The following is an 18,010-nucleotide window of genomic DNA, read 5'->3' on the forward strand; positions in this document are numbered from 1 at the left end:
TCATTTAAGTAGAGGTTGAACTGTAGCAGGGGTGCAATGTACATTTTAATTTAGTTTAGCAAATTAATTTTAATTCCCTCCCAATTAACCCTATTCCATTTGAGTGTTCTAAATCTGTGGGTGTTTAATTGGTCTTGCCGTGCTAAGTTTAGTACTGTGAAGTTAATTAAAGCTCCAGAGAAGGAAGAACCATTTACTATGGTAGAAATAATGCTTATGCACAGTTTATAATATCCTCTGCTTGTTTTTGATATTCCTCAGGAAAAGCAACTTGTATTTCAGAGATAAAGCAAATAATAAAACAAACGGGATCAGGAAATTCTGCAAATATTCGACAGGTTGCTGCCTTCTGTGGAGTAACGACCTTACAAAGCATCTTTACCTGAGGTGTTAACTTGTGAATATCAGAGTAAACATAATTATCCATCCAGCCTAATAGTTCCTTTCAAATTAAATCACTTGAGCATTTGAGTAGAAAATCTACTTCACTGCATCTTTCCCACACTTTTCTCTTTCTCAGCTTCTGTTTTACTCTCTTCCTCGATATTAGAAACATAGAAAACCTACAGCACAATACAGGTCCTTTGGCCCCCAAAGCTGCGCCGAACACGTCCTTACCTTAGAAATTACCAAGGGTTACCGATAGCCCTCTATTTTTCTAAGCTCCATGTGTCTATCCAGGAGTCTCTTAAAAGACCCTATCGTTTCCGCCTCCACCACCATTGCTGGCAGCTCATTCCACACACTCACCACTCTCTGCATTAAAAAAACTTACCCCTGACATCTCATCTGTACCTACTTCCAAGCACCTTAAAACTGCCCTCTTGTGCTAGCCACCTCAGCCCTGGGAAAAAGCCTCTGACTATCCACATGATCAATGCCTCTCATCACCTTATACACCTCTATTAGGTCACCTCTCATCCTCTGTCACTCCAAGGAGAAAAGGCCGGCGTTTACTCAATCTATTCTCATAAGGCATGCTCCCCAATCCAGGCACCATCTTTGTAAATCTCCTGTGCACACTTTCTAAGCTGGTAAGGAAGGCGGGCTCTGTCGTGGGCAAAGTACTGGAGAGTTTAACATCGGTAGCTGAGCGAAGGGCGCTGAGTAGGCTACGGTCAATTATGGATAACTCTGAACATCCTCTACATAGCACCATCCAGAGACAGAGAAGCAGTTTCAGCGACAGGTTACTATCGATGCAATGCTCCTCAGACAGGATGAAGAGGTCAATACTCCCCAATGCCATTAGGCTTTACAATTCTACCGCCAGGACTTAAGAACTTTTTAAAAGCTATTATTAATGCTTTTTGAGATAGTGATTTAGATGCATATCATATTTTTTTTACTGAGTTAAGTATTGTATGTAAGTAGTTTTGCTACAACAAGTGTATGGGACATTGGAAAAAAAGTTGAATTTCCCCATGGGGATGAATAAAGTATCTCTCTATCTATCTATCTTCTATGGCTTCCACATCCTTCCTGTAGGGAGGTGACCAGAATTGAGCACAGTACTCCAAGTGGGGTCTGACCAGGGTCCTATATAGCTGTAACATTACCTCTCAGCTCTTAAACTCAATCCCATGAATGATAAAGGCCAATGCACCATATGCCTTTTTAACCACCCAGTCAACCTGTGCAGCAGCTTTGAGTGTCCTATGTATTCAGACCCCAAGATCCCTCTAATCGTCCACACTGCTAAGAGTCTTACCATTAACACTATATTCTGTCATCATATTTGACCTACCAAAATGAACCACCTCACACTAATCTAGGTTGAACGTTTGCCACTTCTCAGCCCAGTTTTGCAACCTCTCAATGTCCTGACAGCCCTCCACACTTTCCACAACACCCCCAACCTTTGTGTCATCAGCACATAATTATGTTCCTGAAATTAAAAAAACTCAAATGACTTTTATTTCAAAATTTATATATTTTTAAGATCCATTTACAAATACAGCATGGTAACAAGCCCTTGCAGTCCATTGATCCCACAACACCCAATCACACACATGTGACCATGTGACTATTAACCTGGACATCTTTGGAATGTGTGAGGAAATCAGAGCACCGGGGAGAACATACAAAGTCCTTGCAGACAGTGGCAGGATATACTGGCTTTGGAGGTGGTGGAGAGGAGGTTCACCAGGTTGATTCCAGAGATGAGGGGGTTAGACAATGAGGAGAGGTTGAATCAACTGGGACTATACTTGCTAGAATTCAGAAGGATGAGAGGAGATCTTATAGAAACATATAAGGTTGTGAAATGGTCTCAATATCACCAAGACCAAGGAGATGGTGGTGGACTTTAGGAGATCTAGGCCTCATATGGAGCCAGTGATCATTAATGGAGAATGTGTGGAGCAGGTTAAGACCTACAAGTATCTGGGAGTACAGTTAGACGAGAAGCTAGACTGGACTGCCAGCACAGATGCCTTGTGCAGGAAGGCACAGAGTCGACTGTACTTCCTAAGAAGGTTGGCGTCATTCAATGTCTGTAGTGAGATGCTGAAGATGTTCTATAGGTCAGTTGTGGAGAGCGCCCTCTTCTTTGTGGTGGCGTGTTGGGGAGGAAGCATTAAGAAGAGGGACGCCTCACGTCTTAATAAGCTGGTAAGGAAGGCGGGCTCTGTCGTGGGCAAAGTACTGGAGAGTTTAACATCGGTAGCTGAGCGAAGGGCGCTGAGTAGGCTACGGTCAATTATGGATAACTCTGAACATCCTCTACATAGCACCATCCAGAGACAGAGAAGCAGTTTCAGCGACAGGTTACTATCGATGCAATGCTCCTCAGACAGGATGAAGAGGTCAATACTCCCCAATGCCATTAGGCTTTACAATTCTACCGCCAGGACTTAAGAACTTTTTAAAAGCTATTATTAATGCTTTTTGAGATAGTGATTTAGATGTATATCATATTTTTTACTGAGTTAAGTATTGTATGTAATTAGTTTTGCTACAACAAGTGTATGGGACATTGGAAAAAAGTTGAATTTCCCCATGGGGATGAATAAAGTATCTATCTATCTATCTATCTATCTATCTATCTAAAGGGGCAGATAAGATAGATGAAGGAAAGTTGTTTCCAGTGGTAGGTGAGACTATAACTAGGGGACCTAGATTCAAAATTTGGGCGAGTAAATTTAGGATGGAGATGAGGAGGAACAGCTTTTCCCAAAGAGTGGTGAATGTGGAATTCTCTGCCCAATGAAGCAGTGGAGGCTACCTCAGTAAATATATTTAAGAAAAGTTTGGATAGATTTTTACATGGTAGGGCAATTAAGGGTTATGGGGAAAAGGCAGGTAGGTGAAGATGAGTTGATGGTCAGATCATCCATGGCGGAGCAGGCCCGATGGGCCAGATGGTCTACTCCTGCTCCTATTTCTTCTGTTCTTATGAACTTGGATTTCTGGTGTGTAAAGTAATGTGCTAGCTGTCATTCTACCATGCTGTTCCGTTACTAACTATAAATTCATTTTCTCATCAAACCATTTTTAAAAAGGCCACCAACTAAAAGATTACTGTATTCAAATGCAGAGAGAAAAGTAAATGTATATTGTGAAGGACATAAGAGAAGAAGAAACAGGAGCGGGAGTAGGCAATTTAGATCCCTGAACATACGTTGTTATTCAGTTAGATATTAGTTGATCCAGTTTTGGTTTAACATTACTGCCTTAACATTACTGCCTTAACATTACTGCCACATGCCCTGTCCATCTGCACCTCACTGTTAATGGTTAAAGTTCACAGGGAAAGGGAATGCCAAAGATTCACCCTCGCTTACTGCTGCTGGAGGATGGTGCCAGAGTCCTGGGCCTTGGTCATAGTCTAGTCGATGCGGTTTGTGGATTGGATCCTGCAGATTATGATATGTGTTCCTGGTTTCCGCTTACTCCTTTTTTAATTGTTATTTTGTGTGATTTTGATCAGGACGGATGGGCTCTGTGGCGTGCAGTCAATGAATGACACAGCGCTAAATTGAACTGATCTAAACTGAACATTCCTAGACAGTTTCAAGGACTCTGTAGTTTGATGTTTTATATTGTGATTTTTGACTTTTTTTGGTGTTTGCATGATTGTTCTCTTTTTTTTTGCCTTTTGGGTGTTCAAAGTTTTCTTTGAATGGGTTCCATAGTGTTTCTTTGCTTTGTGGCTTTCTGTGAGAAGACAAATTTCAAGGTTGTATACCGCATGTATATTTTGGTAATATACTTTTTATCTTTGAACCTTTTGAAGACTCTCAACCAAATGAGACAAGAAATTCCTCCTCATCTGTCTGAAATTGTGACCTTTTATTCTGAAGTTATTTCCTCTGGCTTCATATGCACCCCAACTGAGGAGACATCATCTCAACATCCATTATGTCAATTCCACTCAGTCGTGGACATTTTTTTAAAAAAAAGGGCAAATGCAGGAAATCTGAAATAAAAACAGAAATGGCTAGAAACACTGTGTGTCAGATAGCATCCTGTCATGGTCCAGCCTATTAACTACTCATTTCAGTTAATTTCCTTTTCCCCGTGTTCCACCGGGCTCTTTGATTAGGACACCTGATTCTCATTCGAAACGGCAACATAAAAACTCTGGCTTACTCCTACTCGCTGCTGGTTCATCACCGTAGCCAGCGCAGCTATGCTCGTCCCGGGGCAGTCGAGAATCGTGGACTCCAAGTTGCTTGGCTGCTTAGTGAATTCAGCCGCTTTCGTGTCCAGCTGAGTTGCCGGCCGTTTTGCCGCAACTCCGAGCTAAGATGCGAATTCTGTCGTTTTCATGTTCGGCTGAGATTTACTGGCCGATTGTTGCCACTCTGAGCCGCCAAGAATAAGGGGCCATCTTCATGAGCTTCTCTGTGTCTGGATACAAAAGGACTGTTGTTGTTTGGTTTCTGTTGTCTCGTTTCCAGCTGAGTAGGTCCGGCCGTTTGCCGGTACTCTGAGTCGGGAATTCTGTCTCTTTGTGTCTGGCTGAGGATTGCTGGCCTTTTGCTGCTCCTCTGAGCCAAGATATGAATCGTCTGTCTTTGTTTGGTGTTGTCGTCTCCATGTTCCAGTTCCAGGCTCCGGGTCCAAGTTCTGAGTCCGAGGCATGTCCAAATCTGTCTCCGTGCCAAGTCTTTGTGTCTGTGTCTTGCACCTGGGTCTGCTTCCAGCAGCTCCCTACGCTCCATTGCAACACATCTGTGGAAAGAGATAATTTCAGATGAAGTGTTCCCTCAGAATCTTATGTGTTTCAGTAAAATGATTTGCTAATCTTCTAAATGCCAATCTAGAATCAGAATCTGAAACAAGTTTATTATCATTAACGTATGTCATGGAATATGCTGTTTTCAGGCAGCAAAATGCATCAAAATCACTACAAATTCCAACAAAAATATGTAATAAATAAATAGCATAAAAGGGAGAAAATGGTGAGGCAGTGCTCATGGGTATATGGACAATTCAGAAATCTGATGGAGCAGGAGAAGAAGAATGTTGAGTGTGTGTCTTCAGGCTCCTGTACCTCCTCCCTAGTGGTGGTACTGAGACGATGGCATGTCCTGATGTTGAGGTTTGTTCATGATGGATACTGCCGTCTTGAGGCATCACCTTTTTAAGATCTCCTTGATGGTGAGGAAGTTGGTGTCCATGATGGAGCAGTCTGAGTTTACAACCTTCTGCAGCTTGCTCCGATCCTGTGCATTGGTGTCTCCACACCAGACGGTGTTGTAAGCAGACAGAATTCTCTCTGGAAATCTCTGCAGAAATTTGCTAGACATATCAAATCTCATAGAACTAGAACATAGAACAGTACAGTACAGCACAGGGACAGGCCATTCAGCATACAATGTCGTGCTGAAACAGCTAAAAAACGAATCAAAAACACCTAAACTCTAATTGCTCCTACCTACACAATGTCCATATCCTTCCACCTTCCTCACATCCATGTGCCTATCCAAACGTCCCTTAAAAGCTTCTAATATATTTGCCTCTACCAGCACAACAAGCAGTGCATTCCGGGCATCCACGGTTCTCTGAGAAAAAACTTAACCTTCATACTCTCCTTGAACCTACCCCCTCTCACCTTCAATGTATGCCCCCTGGTGTTAGACAATTCACCCCTGGGAAACAGATGCTCCCTATCTACTCTATCTATGCCTCTCATAAACCTCTATCAGATCTGCCCTCAGCCTCTGCCGTTCCAGAGAAAACAACCCAAGTTTATCCCATCTCTCATGATAGCACATGCTCTCTAAACCAGGCAGCATCCTGGTAAACCTCTTCTATGCCCTCTCCAAAGCCTCTACATTCTTCCTATAGTGGGGTGACCAGAACTGTACGCAGTACTCCAGATGTAGCCTAACCAGAGTTTTATAAAGTTTTATAAAGTTGCAACATAATGTGTTGACTTTGCTTTCAATAATAAAAGCAAGCATTCCATAAGTTTTCTTAACTATCTTGTTGACCTGTGTAGCCACTTTCAAGGATCTATGAACTTGGATTCCAAGATCTCTCTGCTCAGTAACACTGTTAAGGATCTTGCCCTCAACAATGTACTGTCTCCTTGCATTTGCCCTACCAAGGTGCAACACCTCGCATTTCTCTGGGTTAAACTCCATCTGCCACTTCTCTGCCCATATCTGCAACTGATCTATATCACGCTGTAATCTTTGCCAGTCTTCTACACGATCCACCACTCTATCAATCTCAGTATCATCCGCAAACTTTTTAACCCACCCATCTACATTTTCATCCAGGCCATTTATATAATCCAAAACAACAGAGGTCCCAGCACAGAACCCTGCAGAACACTACTAATTACAGACCTCGAGCTTAAATAAATCCCTTCAACTGTTACCCTCTGCCTTCTATGCCCAACCCAGTTCAGTCACTTTGCTGCAGACCCCATGCATCTTAATCTTCTGGATTAGCCTCCATGAGGGACTTTGTCAAAAGCCTTACTAAAATCCACATAGACAACATCCACTGCCCTACTCTCATCAATCTCTCTCGTCACCTTGTCAAAAAACTCAATCAATTTGGTAATACGTGACCTGCCCCGCACAAAGTCAGCTCCTCAAACTCCTAATTAAATCTGACCTCTGGTGCGCTTTCTTTCTAATTGCATCAATATGTTGGGCCCAGGATAGATTTTCTAGATGTAGATACCCAGCAGCTTGAAACTGCTTACCCTTTCCACTGCTGATCCCTCAGCGAGAGCCACGTCAACCAAACATAGCATTCCAGCATGTAATCAAATGAATTTTCATCGATTAATACTTGAATTAATCAATTGTGATTGGGAGTGATTGATCAAATATAAACCTATTACAAGGAGAATGGAAGCAAATCTCATTTTACGTAATATTATTGTGGATGTATTGTTATGTCTTTTCAATAAAGAGGGATGTGCTTTCTGTTGACGTAGTGGTGAACCGGTTGTAAAAGACACAGCATTGGTGAACGGCTTACTGAAAAGTTTGATGAAGAAGTATAAGATAAGTTTTGTTTGAAAGCTGGGAGGAAAGATAAACCTTGTTTTAACATTTAATGTCCAATTCAGAAGAAAGCAGCTCTGACACTCTCTCAGTTTTGCCAGCTTGGTTTACGTGCTTACCTCTGGAGTGCGCCTTGAACTCACCACTTTTATTACTCAGAGCCAAGGTTGCTATTTATAATGGAAAACAGGACTCTGAGACAATGCCGCAATGCCTTTACGCTCTCTTGTCATTTTGAACTAACCTTTTCAAAGATGGTGCACATCTTCAAATATTTGAAAATTTAAATTTCTTTCAAGGATAATTTGACTGATTAGATATGGCTTGAATAATGTTAGCTTTATCCATATATACTGCCACGTATAAAGTTGATCAGCTCTCCCATTAAACAGGTAAACAGCAGAAATAGCTGTCATAGATAATTCAGATAGTATTCAAGCTGGGATTTTTTTATGGAAAATAATTTAAATGTAAATTATCTTTTCACTCCAGTGTAATCATTTTGTGTTTTGCCATATGATTTCAAGACCCATTTGGGTAAAAATAGAACACATCCCTTTAAAACTGCAGATAAAAAAAGATCAGATGTTGCAGAAGGGCAGTGGGAACCCATTTACAGAGACAGGCGGTGCTATCTATTAATTTTGACAAACTCTCATCCACCTGCTTCTTGCCATCCTGAAAGTTGCCATAAATTGAAATGATTTACAAAGTCAAAGAACTGATTTAGATTTTCAGCCTCATACATATGCAATGGATTCAGCCTTTTACACATAAGACTACAATGACGTTTAACTCTGACATTGCGCCTTCTGGTAAAAGCATTTCTTTTATCCTTTATGAATATAATACATATGCAGAAATGCTCATAACACTGGGCCTGATCTCCTTTTTGAAACACCAAGGTGAAGCTTCAAATTCTCCCATGCATTTCTCTCAATTGCTTAAGTGTACTTGTTTCTCAGTTGTATCTCAATGATGCATGGTAGTTTTGTGTATTGATTAAAATAGCACATATATTTCTCTGCAGATGTATTTACTTTTTGCTTCCATGCATTAATCAGAATTCTACGCCTGTAACAATCCATTATTTTCAAAGGTATGCTGAATGTAGTAAATGTCTCTTATATGCTTAAAGGTTCAAAATATTTTTTTCCACAGCTCATTGTGAAACAGGTCACATGCTACTGTTCCAGTTATTGAACTTCTGTAAATTAAATGAAAAAAAATTAAGTATAGCACTGGTGTGTGGAGTAAATCTTTTATAGGATGAGAGCTTGCTGTATAAATCCAAGGTTGAAAGTGCTGCACTGATAAGTTTCAGTCCTAACACTTGTGGGAGCTTTATATCCCATTACAGTTGCATTGCCTGAGGTGTTTAAAAATTATGCAATTTTTGAAAATCACAAAACAAACCTTTCAAAAGTTGATAGTGAAAACATTTTGCCTGCATGGTGTGTGTTGAAGGATGATGTAGCAACTACATGAGCCTATTTATATCTTGGGGCATAACTGTACACAGTCAGAACCAAGCATCATTAGGTTATATAGTCAGAGGAATAGTGAAGCTCTCCCTTCCCTTCTAAGCAACTGTAACCTGAAGAGAGGTTGTTCACTGAACTACACTGGTATTTTATCATTGCCCACACCAGCTTCTTAAGCCTGTTCTAAGTGAGTTGGAAATCTTAAAAAGGTTTATACTTAAAAAATCACAAATATTCTGCTGGAGGAACACAGTAGGTCAAGGGCATCTGCAGGAGGAAGGGAGTTGTCAATGTTTTGGATTGAAACTCCGCATCAAAACTGAGAGTGGACAGGATAATTATCTTCCCTACACAGATGCTGCTTGAACCATTGAGATCTTCCAGCAGGTTGTTTGTTACTCAAATTCCAGCATCTGCATTCTCTTGTGTCTCCCTACTAAGAGTCTATGGCTTAGGGGTCTATGGATATAGAAATGGGATTATGGCTGCTGAAACTTAGAACACAACAAAGCCAGTGGACTTTATATTATTAAAAAAAAGCTTTCATTCTTTCAAGCCTTGACCTTAATGCTGGATATCCTGGAAACCGTTTCAGAATAATGGTCATTCATATGAACATATTGTGTTGCCATCATTCTCGTTGGAGATGAACATTAGTGTGGACTGGGGTTGAATTCCTGAAAGAAGATGAAAGAGACTACAGATGCTGGAATCTGGAATGAAAATAAAAAGCTGGAAGATCTCAGTGGGTCAAGTAGCATCTGTGGAGACAGAAGATATACGTTGACATTTTCTGTCAGACCTTGTATTGGGACTTGAGGGAAGAGGAATGATTACCGGAGTATGGTAGTATGGGTGGAGGATAGAGACTGGTAAGTAATGGGGGGAGGGTTGGGGGGGGTATTACATGGAACCTGATGGGGATGGTTTGATGAACAGATGCAACCAGATGGAGCTGAGGGAAAAGAGAGGTGAAAAAACAATGGAAACTGGGTGGATGTGTGAGGGTATGTTGGAGGACACGCCAGGATGTGTTACACATGCATTGTTGGAGGACCTCAGCAGGCCAGGTAGCATCTCTGGAAAAGAGTAAACAGTCAACGTTTCGGGCTGAGACCCTTCATCAGGACTGGAAAAAAAGAGATGAGAAATCAGAGGAAGAAGGTGGAGGGAGGAGAGGAAAAAGTACAAAGTGGTAGGTGACAGGTGAAACTGGAAGAAGGGAGGGGTGAAGTAAAGAGCTGGGAAGTTGATTGGTGAAAGAGATAAAAGGACTACTTGTAGTGGGTCTGGGTAATCACATGTTCAAAGAGTTGGAAATATGACTACCACATTGCAAAGTCCCTTCCAGGGATGCCTATGCTGAAGAAATTAAAATCTTCCCTTCGACAGGAGGTAAAATCTTCCCTTCAACAGGAGCTTAGTGAGACCCTCTGTCACTGCCCCTCTATGATCTCTGTTCTTCTCTGACTCTTCGCCCATGTTCTTACCCAGATCCACTACCACAGCCTTCTCACCAATCAACCTCCCAGCTCTTTACTTCACCCCTGCCCCCTCCCAGTTTCACCTTTCACCTACTACCTTGTACTACTTCCCTCCCTCACCTTACCTGAAAATGGAAAATACAATGCTCATACCATTGGTTTGTAAGCTTTTTTTTCCTGAATGATGACCCTCACCATCCAGAACATGTCCTCTTATTACTACTACTGGGAAGGAGGTACAGGAGCCCGAGGACCCACGCTCAATGGTTCAGGAACAGTTTCTTCCCCTCTGCCGTCAGATTCCTGAAAGGTCCATGAACCCACGAACAACCTCATCATTCCTTTTTGCACTATTTCCTTTTTTTCCCTATTTATTTATCTGTAATTTGTTACAATTTTCTGTCTTTGCTGCTGTTTTTTAAAAAAAACAAACGTCACGTCATATCAGCGAGTGGTAATAAACCTGTTTCTGATTCTTACAGTGTTATTGAGCCTAACTTGGCTCTTCAGACTAAAGTGTTTGGGCACCAGGGATGGCAGGCTTGTGTTAATTTTCAGTGTGACTTTGGATTCATCATCCTTCAGCCAATGAAAGAAAATATAGATAGATAGAACCAGTTTCACCAGTTTCCCATAGGTGAAACTGGGAGGGGGCAGGGGTGAAGTAAAGAGCTGGGAGGTTGATTGGTGAGAAGGCTGTGGTAGTGGATCTGGGTAAGAACATGGGCGAAGAGTCAGAGAAGAACAGAGATCATAGAGGGGCAGTGACAGAGGGTCTCACTAAGCTCCTGTTGAAGGGAAGATTTTATCTCCTGTCGAAGGGAAGATTTTAATTTCTTCAGCATAGGCATCCCTGGAAGGGACTTTGCAATGTGGTAGTCATATTTCCAACTCTATAGATTGGAAAAAAATTCAACTTTTTTCCAATGTCCCATACACTTGTTGTAGCAAAACTAATTACATACAATACTTAACTCAGTAAAAAATATGATATGCATCTAAATCACTATCTCAAAAAGCATTAATAATAGCTTTTAAAAAGTTCTTAAGTCCTGGCGGTAGAATTGTAAAGCCTAATGGCATTGGGGAGTATTGACCTCTTCATCCTGTCTGAGGAGCATTGCATCGATAGTAACCTGTCGCTGAAACTGCTTCTCTGTCTCTGGATGGTGCTATGTAGAGGATGTTCAGAGTTATCCATAATTGACCGTAGCCTACTCAGCGCCCTTCGCTCAGCTACCGATGTTAAACTCTCCAGTACTTTGCCCACGACAGAGCCCGCCTTCCTTACCAGCTTATTAAGACGTGAGGCGTCCCTCTTCTTAATGCTTCCTCCCCAACACGCCACCACAAAGAAGAGGACGCTCTCCACAACTGACCTATAGAACATCTTCAGCATCTCACTACAGACATTGTTCTGTACACTAGTTTCCCCAGTGCATCTGTAGATAATGGTTAGTATCTCTGCTTAGATATTATGGTGTTTCTGGGCTTCGGTCATAGGCTCAGAGCAAAGGCTGCTTTGGCTGTAATATTTCTGCTTTCTGGGCTCCACAACAGCTATGCAATCAATTGTACATCTCTACCTGTATTGATTATAGGATTTCAATGTTGGCTTCATCATGTGCCTGTATAACACAGGAGGAATATCTTTGCAAAGCTAGTGCTCAGAACTTTAAATGAACTTGAATATAATTATGAAATAATGGAACTTTTAGTGATGAAGCCCCTCAGCTCCAGCAGCACTCTTGATGAATTGGAGTGACCACATATACTTATTGGCCACTTTATGAGGTATTTCTTGTACATGGTCTTCTGCTACTGTAAACCATCCACTTCAAGGTTCAGTGTGTTGTACATTCAGAGAAGCTCTTCTGCACAGCACTGTTGTAACACAAAATTATTATACTTCCTGTCAGCTTGAGCCAGTCTGGCCATTCTCCTCTGACCTCTCTCATTAACAAGGCATTTTCACCCACAGAATTGCTCCTCACGGAATTTGCTTTTTGCTTTTCACATCACTCTCTGTGAACTAGAGAGACTGCTGTGCATGAAAATCCCAGGAGATCAGCAGGTTCTGAGATACTCAAACCACCCCACCTGGCACTAACAGTCATTCCAAAGTCATTTAGATCACAATTCCTCCGCAATCTGATGTTTGATCTGAACAAAAGCTGGACCTCTTGACCACGTCTGCATGCTTTTATGCATTGAGTTGCTGCCACGTGATTGGGTGACTCGATATTCACATTATTGAGCAGGTATACAGGTGTACCTAATAAAGTGGCCACTGAGACATTATATATTTTGGCACCATCCAATGGGTTGGAGCTCGGGGATTTCCACAAGTGGAACCAAGACTCAGATCACAATTATGTGTTGCATATACTAACCCCAGATTGCAGTTAGAGATGTTCTTGCATTTTCCTTTCTGTTGAACCAGATCCCATGAGATTAGATTTGTACATCATTTGTTGCTAGGTTTTCTAGAACTTGGGAAAAATGACTGATGGTGCCTAAATCAGAACCTCTGAATAATCAGGGAATGCCGCAGTATATATTACTGTGACAGTAATATAAAATTTATGCTAACCATATGGAATGAAAGAATAAACTTTTTAAAGACACCTGTGGTGAGTGCGCCCCACAAAATCATTCGGAGGTTTCCCATCAGAAGCCCTTGCTGAATTAAGAGATTCACAACGACATTGTATAGGCTATATAGGTAGCTTTTAGGACTGGCGATCCAAGAGAAAACAAGAGGTCCAGGCATGACCTCTGGAAGGCCCTCATGTGCAAAGTAGAAAGTACAGTCTAAACTTGAATCACAGAGGGATGCTTGACAACTCAGGCAGGGCTTCATTGCCATCACCTGTTACAAACAAAACCAAACAACAATAATGGTGAAGTTCTGGTCCCATATAAGTTCAATGCTCCCCCCCCCCCCCCCCCAATGACCCTATGAGTTCAGTCTCTAAGGCTGACACGAGAGGATCCTTTAGGAAGGTGAATCTATGGAAAGCATCTGGTCCAGCTGGCATGCCTGGCCGACTACAGAAGACCTGTGGTAAACAGCTGGCAGGAATGTTTGCAACCCCTCACTTCAGCAGGCTGAGGTACTCACCACTTCATCAATCATAACGGTGCACAAGAAGATTGGATAACCTGCCTCAGTGACTATCATCCAGTAGCACTTGTATCCGTCATGACCTGTATGAAAACATAAATGGGTGGTTTAGTAATTTTGCAGAAGTTTGAAGATTATTGATGTTATCAACAGTATAGAAGACTGGCAAAGAATACAGTGGGATATAGATCAATTGCAGAGATGGGCAGATAAATGACAGGTGGAGTTTAACCCAGCCAAATGTGAAATGTTGTACCTTGGTAAGTCCAACATAAAGAGAAATCACATAAATAAGGGCGAGACCCTTAACATTGTTGATGAGGAGAGGGATCCTGGGGTTCAAATTTATAGCTCCCTGGAACTGGCTACACAGGCTGACAAGTTGGCTAAGAAGGCATGTGGCATGCTTGTCTTTATTAGCCGAGGCAGTAAGTTCAAAAGTCAGGAAGTTATGGCGCAGCTTTATAAAACTCTAGTTAACCCACATCTGGGCAGTTCTGGTCATCCCATTATAGGAAAGATGTCAAGGCTTTGAAGAAGTGCAGAAGAGTTTTACCAGGCTGTTGCCTGGATTAGAGGGCATGTGCTATAATTAACAGTTGGATAAACTTGGAGTTTTTCCTCTGGTGTGGTGGAAGCTGAGGGGAGATCTGACAGGGGTTTATAAGATTATGAGAGGCATAGATGGAATAGATAGTTCCTTTTTCTCAGGGTTGAAATGTCTAATACCAGTGGGCATGCATTTAAGATGAAAAGGGAGTAATTTCAAAGGAGACGTGAAGGGCAAGTATACATACATATATACCTCATCTGATGATACTTTTATTTTGAACATATACTGTACATACATTGATAATAAATTTACTTTGAACATTGAATTATGATTCTCTGTTCAGCTGCTAGCCATTGCTGTGAGTTGCATGTTAACTCCTTCAATTAAAATGTTTGGCTGGTGACTTCTGTTTGTTACTTGTCTTTGTGAACAGCAACTCAAATAGCCTACAGGCACAGCACACTAGATTACATGCTTTCTCTCATATTGTGCCACAAAGGTTTGATTGCCATAAAATTATTGCAAGGCTTGAACAGTCTATATTCCAGCGGCAACATAGATTTTCAAATGTCTAGCTTGCTGAATGAAGAGAAGCTTTCATTTTCACTGGGCAACTTCCAAACCATGATCATTTCTAATTTTCTAGAGATCCAGGTGTATTCTCTCAAGAGTCACAACATTATTTAAGATAGAGGGAGCTCTTCCAATATTTATCTCTCAACCAAAATTGTTCAAACCAATAAATATTGATAAGTGTAGGTACTTTCCAGATGCAACATAGTTTCTGGAGCATGAAAGATGCTATGTGAATGCATTTTCTTACTTTCTACCAAATAACACTTGTTTCGTCTAACACGCACAAAGTGTTGGAGGAATTCAGCAGGTCAGGCAGCATTATGGAGAAGCATAACCAGTTAATATATTTGCCTGAGACTTCTGAACTCCCTGCTACCCAGTACACATAATTTATGACAGCACCAGTAACATTATACTGCTGTAAATTGAACCATATGTTATATCTGCACTTTATGTCAACTTGTACAACTACAGAATATATTTTATTATCTGTTAATACTATCATGTTAATATTATTTTATGTGCGTATATGATAGATGTATGTGTTTTGCACCTTGCTCCCTGAAGAATGTGGTTTCGTTTAGCTGTATACATGTGTATGATTCAATGACAGTGAGCATGAACATGAATTTGAACTTGAGGTGATCTCTGACCGGCTGAGTCCCCCAGCATTTTACATGTGTTCCCCAAGATTTCCAGTATCTGCAGAATCTCTTCTAAACTGGGAGGTGAATAATCTCTTGGCTTTCTGATCATCGTTAAAATACACATTATATTCATACTTGATTTGTTACTACTGATTTTATCAAAATATTGCTTTTTAAAAAGAACCCTGGCTGTGGAAGTTGGAGTGTACTGAGTTTCAGGATCGTAATTGTAGATCAGTCGAATGTTGACATGTCTCTGTTCATTTTGTAACTTGTGCCACAGGAATGTTGACTTGAATCACAGGTAAAGCTGCAACTATAGTAATGACCAATTCATGATTATTTTGTTGACCTATCGATGTCTGCGGCACAATAAATAATCTCTCTTTTGACTCCTTCATTCTTCTTTTGTGGACCATAAAAATACGTCCTGCTGGTGACTGCCACATCCGAAATCTGCAGAGACATTGGTCCCATGTTCAGTAATTATAGGGCCAAGCCAGAATTCTCACCAGACTCTCTCCAGCAGGTTTCCCGTCATATGCTCCCATTTGTAAAGCTGTTCATTAAAAGCTACCTGCCATGGTCACTCTGGAGTCTTTAAGGGCTTTCTGGGAGCTATCAAGCTGGTTTGCTGGTAATGATAAATTCACTTGTGACCTGTGCAATAATGGATGATGCTAACCTTCATTTAGCATGAAGTATGTACTTAATAAAAACACATATGATTGGAGCTGTGTAGCTCTGTGGATATTTATGACATTGTTATTGTCCTTGTGAAATAATTACCATTGTTGTTTTTGAATGACTTCTGATAGGGTGGAATTTGATAAATTGTGGCGTGTTGTACTTTTGAAGGATTTTATTCAAGAACAGATACAGCAACTTTAATGCAAGTAAAAATATCTCTTTGCCACCTCGTTACAAATTAGTCTTTGGCTTCATAATCCTGAGACTCACCAAACATGAGAAGCTGTCAGCTGTGAGACATTGTGTGAAAGAGAACGAAAGGTTGTAACAGGATCATCTATACCATAAATATTTCAGATACTATTACCTACAAGGGGCAGAATGGCCTTTAGGCATATGTGAATTATTTTTATATACTTATCATACTTATGATTTTTTTTTGGCCTTTTTTGAAATATAATCCTGTGATATTTGTGTCCACAGCATCAACACAGTCCTTCTGTGTAAGCAGTATTGACAGAATACTTACAAACAAAATGCTAATGACTGTTAAAAACACCTCACTCCTTCATGCTGTTACCACCCACATATCAGTTGATATTTGTTCATCCCAGAATGTGCAGTGTCTAATAGAGACAATACATCATCTTTAATGAGTGTATGTACATAACCGTATTGCTAGCCTGACAGAAGTGTGTGCAGGTGTATGGTGCATAGTGCTGTAAGACTAGAAGGGTGGCTGTTCATGCTTTGCTCTTACCCCTACCTTCACATATTTGGGGAGACAACTTTGTCAAGGAGCGTGGGAAGTTAAGAGGATGAATCTCTTGGGATGCTGTTGGATACTCGTCATAACTTGGTGGCTTTATGTGTTGTTATCTAGCCTCACCTATGACGGTTCTCAAAATTCGATTAAATCAAACCCCTGCTTTTACAATGGATGTCATGCATTCCTAAAGTGAATGATTCCATTTTTGTTGGAAGTGCTGTCGATGAGGAAATTTGACCTGGCAGCTCAAGTTACAGTTCCTGGAAGCAGCCCCTTGGGTCCACCAAGTCTATACTGAGCAGCAAATTACATTAATCTCATTTTTTAAAATCTCTCAACACTCCTGTCAACGTCCCACCTCCTCCCACTCAGATTCTGCCACTCACGACCACTCGTTAATTTACACAGACCAATTAACTGAGTTGCAGCTTTAACTGTGATTCAAGTCAACATTCCTGTGGCACAAGTTACAAAGTGAACGATGGAGGAAACCAGTGCACCTGAAGGAATTTTCCACAGGTCACAGAGAGGCACTTAAGCACCCCACAGAGAGCATACAAGGTCTGGACTGAACCCCGATACCTAGTACTGTGAGGCTTAAATTCCTACAGCACGTGGTGTGATTTCATTGTTCTACTTTGTCGTCAATATGTATGAAACTACCCCCCGCCCCGGACACTGTCTTGTTAGACTCTCACTGGAGCCATCGGACACCGTCGAGAAACTCACCTTTCCATATAACCATATAACATATAATATTCTCCAGCTTTGTACGTCTAGGGTGTATACGACTTTGGTCCTGCCAGAGCTGTGAGATTGGGACGTCTCACCCACCTAAACGCCAGCTTGTGTGAATGTTGTGTGATTTACTGCCCCCAGCAATCGCCTGTCAGCCAGAAATAACAGATCATACGCTGCAGACAATTATAAAGAAATATATTCAAGAATGCTAACTTAAGCAACCCGTTATTAAGGGAAAGGAGGAGAAGAAACAAAAAGGGCCCATTATACTTAAACAGTCACATGTGCACAGTGGAGCACAAATCTTCCAGAAGCCGTTGTTTTTGATGTATACACTGCACCTTCCGAATGTTGCTCGAAATCCCTCAGACAAATGGGCTCTCCCACAGGAGTATCAGCCCTTCCTCCTTGAAGCCATTCATCTGCCCAAAGCACTTTGTGCAACAGGGATGGAATCCTCAGAC

Source organism: Hemitrygon akajei, chromosome 12 (genome assembly GCF_048418815.1).
Source record: "Hemitrygon akajei chromosome 12, sHemAka1.3, whole genome shotgun sequence".
In the NCBI taxonomy this organism is placed as follows: Eukaryota; Metazoa; Chordata; class Chondrichthyes; order Myliobatiformes; family Dasyatidae; genus Hemitrygon; species Hemitrygon akajei.